At 44.5% G+C, this 14200-nt stretch overlaps 1 protein-coding gene across 2 annotated transcripts in view; it reads left to right on the top strand.

Annotated features, from left to right (window-relative positions):
- The window catches only part of FBXL16 (F-box and leucine rich repeat protein 16), a 67467-nt gene that overhangs the window by 29669 nt on the left and 23598 nt on the right, over positions 1-14200 (top strand). Inside the window, exon 3 of one of the 2 annotated variants that reach the window (XM_072119703.1) lies at positions 7748-8193. The gene's annotated coding sequence lies outside the window, so the exon portion shown is untranslated. Of the gene's footprint in view, positions 1-7677; positions 8194-14200 lie in introns of those variants that run through there. The other variant, XM_072119702.1, reaches the window with a different exon arrangement.

Here is a 14200-nt window from a genome sequence, read left to right as displayed (position 1 = left end):
CAGGGGCTTTACACTTCTTCATCTAGGGAGGAGCCACAGTGCCAGGGGCTTTAGACTTCTTCATGTAGGGAGGTGCCACAGTGCCAGGGGCTTCACACTTCTTCATCTAGGGCGGTGCCACAGCGCCGGGGGCTTTACACATCTTCATGTAGGGCGGTGCCACAGCGCCAGGGGCTTTACACATCTTCATCTAGGGAGGTGCCACAGTGCCAGGGGCTTTACACTTCTTCATCTAAGGAGGTGCCACAGTGCCAGGGGCTTTAGACTTCTTCATGTAGGGAGGTGCCACAGTGCCAGGGGCTTTACACATCTTCATCTAGGGAGGTGCCACAGTGCCGGGGGCTTTACACATCTTCATGTAGGGCGGTGCCTCAGTGCCAGGGGCTTTACACTTCTTCATCTAGGGAGGTGCCACAGTGCCGGGGGCTTTACACTTCTTCGTCTAGGGAGGTGCCACAGTGCCGGGGGCTTTACACTTCCTAATCTAGGGAGGTGCCACAGTGCCAGGGGCTTTACACTTCTTCATCTAGGGAGGAGCCACAGTGCCAGGGGCTTTACACTTCTTCATCTAGGGAGGAGCCACAGTGCCAGGGGCTTTACCCTTCTTCATCTAGGGAGGTGCCACAGTGCCAGGGGCTTTACACATCTTCATCTAGGGAGGTGCCACAAACAGTACCAATACTTTTGTCCACCCCCTTTTTTCTGTTTGGTCTGGAATTAAATCCACTTTGGCTTTTTGACAATTCTTTTTGTGGTTTTACATTGAAGACAAATTTAATGAAGATAATAATACCAAAGAATTTCTGATTGCAATCATTTTTTGGATAAAAACATCTTTTGAGTATTATCTGACAGAATTGCAGGGGTGCCAATACTTTTGGCCACCACTGTAAGTGTTCTTTAAACTTATTTTATCTCTTCCTCTGAGGTATTCTGTTGCAGATCATCTGTCACCGATTGGTGGTAGGGTTGAAACTATTCAGGCCTCCTAGAACACGAAAAGATCCCTCACTTCTAGTTCACACATCAAAAACCTATTGACTTTACAACTTTGGGAAAGAATTGTCCTCCTGGAGCCTACCAAACCCTGGTCTATCTCACCATCGCGACTCAGAAGACATTGCTCTAAAATCTAAGGGGTGACCATAGACCATACTGCTGGCCCTCTACTGTATGGAAACCTAACCCAAGGAGGTGACATACTGCTGGCCCTCTACTGTATGGAAACCAAACCCAAGGAGATGACATACTGTTGGCCCTCTACTGTATGGGAACCAAACCCGAGGAGGTGACATACTGTTGGCCCTCTACTGTATGGAAACCAAACCCAAGGAGGTGAACTACTGTTGGCCTTCTACTTTATGGAAACCAAACCCACGGAGGTGACATACTGCTGGCCCTCTACTGTATGGAAACCTAACCCAAGGAGGTGACATACTGCTGGCCCTCTACTGTATGGAAACCAAACCCAAGGAGATGACATACTGTTGGCCCTCTACTGTATGGGAACCAAACCCAAGGAGGTGACCTACTGTTGGCCTTCTACTGTATGGAAACCAAACCCAAGGAGGTGACATACTGCTGGCCCTCTACTGTATGGTAACCAAACCCAAGGAGATGACATACTGTTGGCCCTCTACTGTATGGGAACCAAACCCAAGGAGGTGACATACTGCTGGCCTTCTACTGTATGGGAACCAAACCCGAGGAGGTGACATACTGCTGGCCCTCTACTGTATGGAAACCAAACCCAAGGAGGTGACCTACTGCTGGCCCTCTACTGTATGGAAGCCTAACCCAAGGAGGAGACATACTGTTGGCCCTCTACTGTATGGAAACCAAACCCAAGGAGGTGACATACTGCTGCCCTCTACTGTATGGAAACCTAACCCAAGGAGGTGACATACTGCTGGCCCTCTACTGTATGGAAACCAAACCCAAGGAGATGACATACTGTTGGCCCTCTACTGTATGGGAACCAAACCCGAGGAGGTGACATACTGTTGGCCCTCTACTGTATGGAAACCAAACCCAAGGAGGTGACATACTGCTGGCCCTCTACTGTATGGGAACCAAACCCAAGGAGGTGACATACTGCTGGCCCTCTACTGTATAGAAACCAAACCCAAGGAGATGACATACTGCTGGCCCTCTACTGTATGGGAACCAAACCCATGGAGGTGACATACTGTTGGCCCTCTTCTGTATGGAAACCAAACCCAAGGAGGTGACATACTGCTGGCCCTCTACTGTATGGATACCAAACCCAAGGAGGTGACATACTGCTGGCCCTCTACTGTATGGAAACCAAACCCAAGGAGGTGACATACTGCTGGCCCTCTACTGTATGGAAACCTAACCCAAGGAGGTGACATACTGCTGGCCCTCTACTGTATGGGAACCAAACCCAAGGAGGTGACATACTGCTAGCCCTCTACTGTATGGAAACCAAACCCAAGGAGGTGACATACTGCTGGCCCTCTACTGTATGGGAACCAAACCCGAGGAGGTGACATACTGTTGGCCCTCTACTGTATGGGAACCAAACCCAAGGAGGTGACGTACTGCTAGCCCTCTACTGTATGGGAACCAAACCCAAGGAGGTGACGTACTGCTGGCCCTCTACTGTATGGGAACCAAACCCAAGGAGGTGACGTACTGCTGGCCCTCTACTGTATGGTAACCAAACCCAAGGAGGTGACGTACTGCTGGCCCTCTACTGTATGGGAACCAAACCCAAGGAGGTGACGTACTGCTGGCCCTCTACTGTATGGTAACCAAACCCAAGGAGGTGACGTACTGCTGGCCCTCTACTGTATGGTAACCAAACCCAAGGAGGTGACGTACTGCTGGCCCTCTACTGTATGGAAACCAAACCCAAGGAGGTGACATACTGCTGGCCCTCTACTGTATAGAAACCAAACCCAAGGAGATGACATACTGCTGGCCCTCTACTGTATGGGAACCAAACCCAAGGAGGTGACATACTGTTGGCCCTCTACTGTATGCAAACCAAACCCAAGGAGGTGACATACTGCTGGCCCTCTACTTTATGGAAACCAAACCCAAGGAGGTGACATACTGCTGGCCCTCTACTGTATCGAAACCTAACCCAAGGAGGTGACATACTGCTGGCCCTCTACTGTATGGGAACCAAACCCAAGGAGGTGACATACTGCTAGCCCTCTACTGTATGGAAACCAAACCCAAGGAGGTGACATACTGCTGGCCCTCTACTGTATGGGAACCAAACCCGAGGAGGTGACATACTGTTGGCCCTCTACTGTATGGGAACCAAACCCAAGGAGGTGACGTACTGCTAGCCCTCTACTGTATGGGAACCAAACCCAAGGAGGTGACGTACTGCTGGCCCTCTACTGTATGGGAATCAAACCCAAGGAGGTGACGTACTGCTGGCCCTCTACTGTATGGTAACCAAACCCAAGGAGGTGACGTACTGCTGGCCCTCTACTGTATGGGAACCAAACCCAAGGAGGTGACATACTGCTGGCCCTCTACTGTATGGAAACCAAACCCAAGGAGGTGACATACTGCTGGCCCTCTACTGTATGGAAACCAAACCCAAGGAGGTGACATACTGCTGGCCCTCTACTGTATGGAAACCAAACCCAAGGAGGTGACATACTGCTGGCCCTCTACTGTATGGAAACCAAACCCAAGGAGGTGACATGGTTTTGTGAGGAGCCAATCCTGCTGTATATTCAGGTACAATGAGATGATCCTCAGCTCTTCTGCCCTGCGCAGCTTCTTCCATCAATCTCCCGATGACAATGATAACTCCAGCATCACTTCTGGTGAGACTCTGTAATAGAACGGGCCACGTGGCTGTCACCATATTTCAGAGTCTTTCTTTTTTTTCGCAACCTTTCTTTTCTCCTTTCACCGGTGTTATATGTACACGGTGCTCCTATGACCTGTTATCTGCTAGACCCTTCATGATATTGACCTGCACGATGGGGGAAGGGAAATAACTGGAAAATCACAGCATTGCTGATGACCTCACAGACCACAACACTGGATCTTACCAAGGAAAGTGGATTAGAATATAGTCATGATGTAGTCCTCTCCTGGGAGTATATACCACTATACTCATGGTGTAACTACTATAATACTGCCCCCTATGTACAAGAATATAACTACTATAATACTGCCCCCTATGTACAGGAATATAACTACTATAATACTGCCCCCTATGTACAAGAATATATCTACTATAATACTGCCCCCTATGTACAGGAATATAACTACTATAATACTGCCCCCTATGTACAAGAATATAACTATTATAGTACTGCCCCCTATGTACAGGAATATAACTACTATAATACTACCCCCTATGTACAAGAATATAACTACTATAATACTGCTCCCTATGTACAGGAATATAACTACTATAATACTGCCCCCTATGTACAAGAATATAACTACTATAATACTGCCCCCTATATACAAGAATATAACTACTATAATACTGCCCCCTATGTACAAGAATATAACTACTATAATACTGCCCCCTATGTAGAGGGATATAACTACTATAATACTGCCCCCTATGTACAGGAATATAACTACTATAATACTGCCCCCTATGTACAGGGATATAACTACTATAATACTGCCTCCTATGTACAGGAATATAACTACTATAATACTGCCCCCTATGTACAAGAATATAACTACTATAATACTGCCCCCTATGTACAGGAATATAACTACTATAATACTGCCCCCTATGTACAGGAATATAACTACTATAATACTGCCCCCTATGTACAAGAATATAACTACTATAATACTGCCCCCTATGTACAGGAATATAACTACTATAATACTGCCCCCTATGTACAGGAATATAACTAGTATAATACTGCCCCCTATGTACAAGAATATAACTACTATAATACTGCCCCCTATGTACAAGAATATAACTACAATAATACTGCCCCCTATGTACAAGAATATAACTACTATAATACTGCCCCCTATGTACAAGAATATAACTACTATAATACTGCCCCCTATGTACAAGAATATAACTACTATAATACTGCCCCCTATGTACAAGAATATAACTACTATAATACTGCCCCCTATGTACAAGAATATAACTACTATAATACTGCCCCCTATGTACAAGAATATAACTACTATAATACTGCCTCCTATGTGCAGGAATATAACTACTATAATACTGCCCCCTATGTACAGGAATATAACTACTATAATACTACCCCCTATGTACAAGAATATAACTACTATAATACTGCCCCCTATGTACAAGAATATAACTACTATAATACTGCCCCCTGTGTACAAGAATATAACTACTATAATACTGCCCCCTATGTACAAGAATATTACTACTATAATACTGCCCCCTATGTACAGGGATATAACTACTATAATACTGCCCCCTATGTACAGGAATATAACTACTATAATACTGCCCCCTGTGTACAAGAATATAACTACTATAATACTGCCCCCTATGTACAAGAATATTACTACTATAATACTGCCCCCTATGTACAGGTATATAACTACTATAATACTGCCCCCCTATGTACAAGAATATAACTACTATAATACTGCCTCCTATGTGCAGGAATATAACTACTATAATACTGCCCCCTATGTACAGGAATATAACTACTATAATACTGCCTCCTATGTGCAGGAATATAACTACTATAATACTGCCCCCTATGTACAAGAATATAACTACTATAATACTGCCCCCTATGTACAGGAATATAACTACTATAATACTGCCCCCTATGTACAAGAATATAACTACTATAATACTGCCCCCTATGTACAGGAATATAACTACTATAATACTGCCCCCTATGTACAAGAATATAACTACTATAATACTGCCCCCTATGTACAAGAATATAACTACTATAAAACTTCCCCCTATGTACAGGAATATAACTACTATAATACTGCCCCCTATGTACAGGAATATAACTACTATAATACTGCCCCCTATGTACAAGAATATAACTACTATAATACTGCCCCCTATGTACAGGAATATAACTACTATAATACTGCCCCCTATGTACAGGAATATAACTACTATAATACTGTCCCCTATGTACAGGAATATAACTACTATAATACTGCCCCCTATGTACAAGAATATAACTACTATAATACTGCCCGCTATGTACAAGAATATAACTACTATAATACTGCCCCCTATGTACAAGAATATAACTACTATAATACTGCCTCCTATGTACAGGAATATAGCTACTATAATACTGCCTCCTATGTACAGGAATATAACTACTATAATACTGCCCCCTATGTACAGGAATATAACTACTATAATACTGCCACCTATGTACAAGAGTATAACTACTATAATAATGCCCCCTATGTACAGGAATATAACTACTATAATACTGCCCCCTATGTACAAGAATATAACTACTATAATACTGCCCCCTATGTGCAGGAATATAACTACTATAATACTGCCCCCTATGTACAGGAATATAACTACTATAATACTGCCCCCTATGTACAGGAATATAACTACTATAATACTGCCCCCTATGTACAGGAATATAACTACTATAATACTGTCCCCTATGTACAGGAATATAACTACTATAATACTACCCCCTATGTACAAGAATATAACTACTATAATACTGTCCCCTATGTACAGGAATATAACTACTATAATACTGCCCCCTATGTACAGGAATATAACTACTATAATACTGCCCCCTATGTACAGGAATATAACTACTATAATACTGTCCCCTATGTACAGGAATATAACTACTATAATACTGCCTCCTATGTGCAGGAATATAACTACTATAATACTGCCCCCCATGTACAAGAATATAACTACTATAATACTGCCCCCTATGTGCAGGAATATAACTACTATAATACTGCCCCCTATGTACAGGAATATAACTACTATAATACTGCCCCCTATGTACAGGAATATAACTACTATAATACTGCCCCCTATGTACAGGAATATAACTACTATAATACTGTCCCCTATGTACAGGAATATAACTACTATAATACTACCCCCTATGTACAAGAATATAACTACTATAATACTGTCCCCTATGTACAGGAATATAACTACTATAATACTGCCCCCTATGTACAGGAATATAACTACTATAATACTGCCCCCTATGTACAGGAATATAACTACTATAATACTGTCCCCTATGTACAGGAATATAACTACTATAATACTGCCTCCTATGTGCAGGAATATAACTACTATAATACTGCCCCCCATGTACAAGAATATAACTACTATAATACTGCCCCCTATGTACAAGAATATAACTACTATAGTACTGCCCCCTATGTACAGGAATATAACTACTATAATACTGCCCCCTATGTACAGGAATATAACTACTATAATACTGCCCCCTATGTACAGGAATATAACTACTATAATACTGCCCCCTATGTACAGGAATATAACTACTATAATACTGCCCCCTATGTGCAGGAATATAACTACTATAATACTGCCTCTGCCCCCTGTCCTGTGTATTGTAGCGGTGTGGCTGTGCTGAAGGAGTAGCAGAGCTGGTTGTGTATGGCAGGGGAGGAGGGGACGGTGACTCTGGAGAGGAGGAGGAGGAGGGGAGGGCCGGGCAGGGAGGAGGCGAGAGCCCGGAGTCATGAATTATTGATAATAATGCTGATGTCTCTTTAACAGGATCGGTGTGTGACTCCCTGTGTGTGGCGGGCGGTGGGGAGGTCTCGCCCGGGGGCCGCTGCCCCTCATCCTGCCGACAAAGAGAGGATTGTGGATCCGTTATCCGGAGGATTCTTCCCTCTGCACCTGCAGCGTCTGCCCCTGGATCCTCCTATACCGGGGGGTAGATGGCGCCCCCCGACTGAGGCCGGAGAGGACCCTGTGTATGAGGGGCCGGGAGATGCCGGAGTGACCTACATCTGGTGCTGAGGAGGAGGATGATGGGGATGATGATGAGGATGATGAGGATGCTCTAGCGTGCACCTTAGGATTTAGCAGGAGAATTGGATCCAGCGGCGCCCCCCGCCCTCCAAGACCTCCCCCCCCGGGGGTGCAGGACCCCCTCACCGGAGGATTGGTGTCACCTGTCTGGAGGATAATAACGCTGGATGATGCCATGAGCAACGGTAAGACCCCCACCCCTCCAACCGGGGGGATACATGGCTGCCGAGCAGGCCTCGCATCCCTGCATCCTCATCCACCCAGCTCTTATACACTGTCCTTATATACAAGGACCTCGTACACTGTCCTTATATACAGAGACCTCGTACACTGTTCTTATATACAGAGACCTCGTACACTGTTCTTATATACAGGGACCTCATACACTGTCCTTATATACAGAGACCTCATACACTGTTCTTATATACAGGGACCTCATACACTGTCCTTATATACAGAGACCTCATACACTGTCCTTATATACAGGGACCTCATACACTGTCCTTATATACAGGGACCTCGTACACTGTCCTTATATACAGAGACCTCGTACACTGTTCTTATATACAGAGACCTCGTACACTGTTCTTATATACAGGGACCTCATACACTGTCCTTATATACAGGGACCTCATACACTGTCCTTATATACAGAGACCTCATACACTGTCCTTATATACAGGGACCTCATACACTGTCCTTATATACAGAGACCGTACACTGTCCTTATATACAGATACCTCATACACTGTCCTTATATACAGAGACCGTACACTGTCCTTATATACAGAGACCATACACTGTCCTTATATACAGAGACCTCGTACACTGTCCTTATATACAGAGACCATACACTGTCCTTATATACAGGGACCTCATACACTGTCCTTATATACAGGGACCTCATACACTGTCCTTATATACAGAGACCATACACTGTCCTTATATACAGAGACCTCGTACACTGTCCTTATATACAGAGACCTCGTACACTGTCCTTATATACAGAGACCTCATACACTGTCCTTATATACAGAGACCTCGTACACTGTCCTTATATACAGGGACCTCGTACACTGTCCTTATATACAGGGACCTCATACACTGTCCTTATATACAGGGACCTCATACACTGTCCTTATATACAGAGACCTCATACACTGTCCTTATATACAGAGACCTCCAACCGGGGGGATACATGGCTGCCGAGCAGGCCTCGCATCCCTGCATCCTCATACACCCAGCTCTTATACACTGTCCTTATATACAGGGACCTCGTACACTGTCCTTATATACAGAGACCTCGTACACTGTCCTTATATACAGGGACCTCATACACTGTCCTTATATACAGAGACCGTACACTGTCCTTATATACAGATACCTCATACACTGTCCTTATATACAGAGACCGTACACTGTCCTTATATACAGAGACCATACACTGTCCTTATATACAGAGACCTCGTACACTGTCCTTATATACAGAGACCATACACTGTCCTTATATACAGGGACCTCATACACTGTCCTTATATACAGGGACCTCATACACTGTCCTTATATACAGAGACCATACACTGTCCTTATATACAGAGACCTCATACACTGTCCTTATATACAGAGACCTCGTACACTGTCCTTATATACAGAGACCTCATACACTGTCCTTATATACAGAGACCTCATACACTGTCCTTATATACAGGGACCTCATACACTGTCCTTATATACAGAGACCTCATACACTGTCCTTATATACAGAGACCTCCAACCGGGGGGATACATGGCTGCCGAGCAGGCCTCGCATCCCTGCATCCTCATACACCCAGCTCTTATACACTGTCCTTATATACAGGGACCTCGTACACTGTCCTTATATACAGAGACCTCGTACACTGTCCTTATATACAGGGACCTCATACACTGTCCTTATATACAGAGACCTCGTACACTGTCCTTATATACAGAGACCATACACTGTCCTTATATACAGAGACCTCGTACACTGTCCTTATATACAGAGACCATACACTGTCCTTATATACAGAGACCTCGTACACTGTCCTTATATACAGAGACCATACACTGTCCTTATATACAGGGACCTCATACACTGTCCTTATATACAGAGACCTCATACACTGTCCTTATATACAGAGATCTCATACACTGTCCTTATATACAGAGACCTCATACACTGTCCTTATATACAGAGACCACGTACACTGTCCTTATATACAGAGACCTCATACACTGTCCTTATATACAGAGACCTCGTACACTGTCCTTATATACAGAGACCTCATACACTGTCCTTATATACAGAGACCGTACACTGTCCTTATATACAGATACCTCATACACTGTCCTTATATACAGGGACCTCATACACTGTCCTTATATACAGAGACCGTACACTGTCCTTATATACAGATACCTCATACACTGTCCTTATATACAGAGACCGTACACTGTCCTTATATACAGATACCTCATACACTGTCCTTATATACAGAGACCTCATACACTGTCCTTATATACAGAGACCTCGTACACTGTCCTTATATACAGAGACCGTACACTGTCCTTATATACAGATACCTCATACACTGTCCTTATATACAGAGACCTCATACACTGTCCTTATATACAGAGACCTCGTACACTGTCCTTATATACAGGGACCTCATACACTGTCCTTATATACAGATACCTCATACACTGTCCTTATATACAGAGACCTCGTACACTGTCCTTATATACAGAGACCTCGTACACTGTCCTTATATACAGAGACCTCGTACACTGTCCTTATATACAGAGACCTCGTACACTGTCCTTATATACAGAGACCTCGTACACTGTCCTTATATACAGAGACCTCATACACTGTCCTTATATACAGAGACCTCATACACTGTCCTTATATACAGAGACCGTACACTGTCCTTATATACAGAGACCTCATACACTGTCCTTATATACAGAGACCACTTCCTTATAAACAGGTATCACGTTACTGCTCTCCTCCTAATACACAGATAAATGAAAAATGACACTGACCTCTCACCTCCTCCTAATACACAGGTATGGAGTGCTTCCTATGAGGAGGCCCCAGGAGTGTCTCTACATATCTAGGCTGGTCTAATACACAGTATAAGTGACCTCACTGCTCCCGGGAATGACATCACACACACCTGACACAGAGCCTGTGACATCACTGCTCCCGGGATGACATCACACTCACCTGACACACCGCCTGTGACATCACTGCTCCTGGGAATGACATCACACACACCTGACACACACCCTGTGACATCAATGCTCCCGGGAATGACATCACACACACCTGACACAGAGCCTGTGACATCACTGCTCCTGGGAATGACATCACACTCACCTGACACACCGCCTGTGACATCACTGCTCCTGGGAATGACATCACACTCACCTGACACACCGCCTGTGACATCACTGCTCCTGGGAATGACATCACACACACCTGACACACACCCTGTGACATCACTGCTCCTGGGAATGACATCACACACACCTGGCACACACCCTGTGACATCACTGCTCCCGGGAATGACATCACACACACCTGACACACAGCCTGTGACATCACTGCTCCCGGGAATGACATCACACACACCTGGCACACACCCTGTGACATCAATGCTCCCGGGAATGACATCACACACACCTGACACACACCCTGTGACATCACTGCTCCCGGGAATGACATCACACACCTGACACACACCCTGTGACATCACTGCTCCCGGGAATGACATCACACACACCTGACACACACCCTGTGACATCACTGCTCCCGGGAATGACATCACACACACCTGACACACCGCCTGTGACATCACTGCTCCCGGGAATGACATCACACACACCTGACACACCGCCTGTGACATCACTGCTCCCGGGAATGACATCACACACACCTGACACACACCCTGTGACATCACTGCCCCCGGGAATGACATCACACACACCTAACACACACCCTGTGACATCACTGCTCCCGGGATGACATCACACACACCCTGTGACATCACTGCTCCCGGGAATGACATCACACACACCTGACACACACCCTGTGACATCACTGCTCCCGGGAATGACATCACACACACCTGACACACAGCCTGTGACATCACTGCTTCCGGGAATGACATCACACACACTTGACACACAGCCTGTGACATCACTGCTCCCGGGAATGACATCACACACACCTGACACACAGCCTGTGACATCACTGCTCCCGGGATGACATCACACACACCTGACACACAGCCTGTGACATCACTGCTCCCGGGAATGACATCACACACACCTGACACACAGCCTGTGACATCACTGCTCCCGGGAATGACATCACACACACCTGACACACAGCCTGTGACCTCACTGCTCCCGGGATGACATCACACACACCTGACACACAGCCTGTGACATCACTGCTCCCGGGAATGACATCACACACACCTGACATACATTGTGTGACTGCCGGTATTTGATTGGAAGAAATGAGGCACGAGGCGCTGCATGGTGAGTGGCATCATGGGAGATTCTCGGGCTCCTCTCTGACCTCGCCTGCCCTTTCATTCATGGCTCTGTCTCCTCCGGGCCCGGAGCAGGATGTGTCCTTCCCATAAAACACGTCCCCTGTCAGCACTCCCTCATTTACTATGACTAATTACATGGCTGCCGCTCCCCGGGGACCGGCACCGGCACCGGCTGCTCCATCTCCATAGGAGGAGGAGCTGCACATATGTGCCCCCTATATACCCCACATAGGGTAATTACTATATATCTACATACTGACTCCATCCACATGCAAGGGTACAAACACTGGACATTCCCTTTAAGGAGAGGTGATTATAGTATGCATTCAGCAGGACAGCGTTACATCTATAGGACGTATATTATGTATCATGTCTGACCGCAGTAATATCTCAGGCGTAGACCTGTATCTCCAGTGACTGAGAGCCTGAATATAACACTGAGCTGTGATCTACAGAGCGGTATTACTACTACCTGATGTATCAGAGGGATGTAATGAGGAACAGTTACATCATAACATACCCGACCCGTCTGTCTTGCTACACATATACACAGCAATATAACTATAATACTGCCCTCTATGTACAAGAATATAACTACTATAATACTGCCCCCTATGTACAGGAATATAACTCCTATAATACTTCCCCCTATGTACAAGAATATAACTACTATAATACTGCCCCCTATGTACAGGGATATAACTACTATAATACTGCCCCCTATGTACAAGAATATAACTACTATAATACTGCCCCCTATGTACAAGAATATAACTACTATAATACTGCCCCTATGTACAAGAATATAACTACTGTAATACTGCTCCCTATGTACAAGAATATAACTACTATAATACTGCCCCCTATGTACAGGAATATAACTACTATAATACTGCCCTCTATGTACAAGAATATAACTACTATAATACTGCCCCCTATGTACAAGAATATAACTACTATAATACTGCCCCCTATGTACAAGAATATAACTACTATAATACTGCCCCCTATGTACAGGAATATAACTACTATAATACTGCCCCCTATGTACAGGAATATAACTACTATAATACTGCCCCCTATGTACAGGAATATAACTACTATAATACTGCCCCCTATGTACAAGAATATAACTACTATAATACTGCCCCCTATGTACAAGAATATAACTACTATAATACTGCCCCCTATATACAAGAATATAACTACTATAATACTGCCCCCTATGTACAAGAATATAACTACTATAATACTGCCCCCTATGTACAGGAATATAACTACTATAATACTGCCCCCTATGTACAAGAATATAACTACTATAATACTGCCCCCTATGTACAGGGATATAACTACTATAATACTGCCCCCTATGTACAGGAATATAACTACTATAATACTGCCCCCTATGTACAGGAATATAACTACTATAATACTGCCCCCTATGTACAAGAATATAACTACTATAATACTGCCCCCTATGTACAAGAATATAACTACTATAATACTGCCCCCTATGTACAGGAATATAACTACTATAATACTGCCCCCTATGTACAAGAATATAACTACTATAATACTGCCCCCTATGTACAAGAATATAACT

This window comes from Engystomops pustulosus, chromosome 8, assembly GCF_040894005.1.
Source record: "Engystomops pustulosus chromosome 8, aEngPut4.maternal, whole genome shotgun sequence".
Lineage (NCBI taxonomy): Eukaryota > Metazoa > Chordata > Amphibia > Anura > Leptodactylidae > Engystomops > Engystomops pustulosus.
The sequence above is the reverse complement of the archived record's forward strand: the minus strand, read 5'-3'. Positions and strand labels throughout refer to the sequence as shown.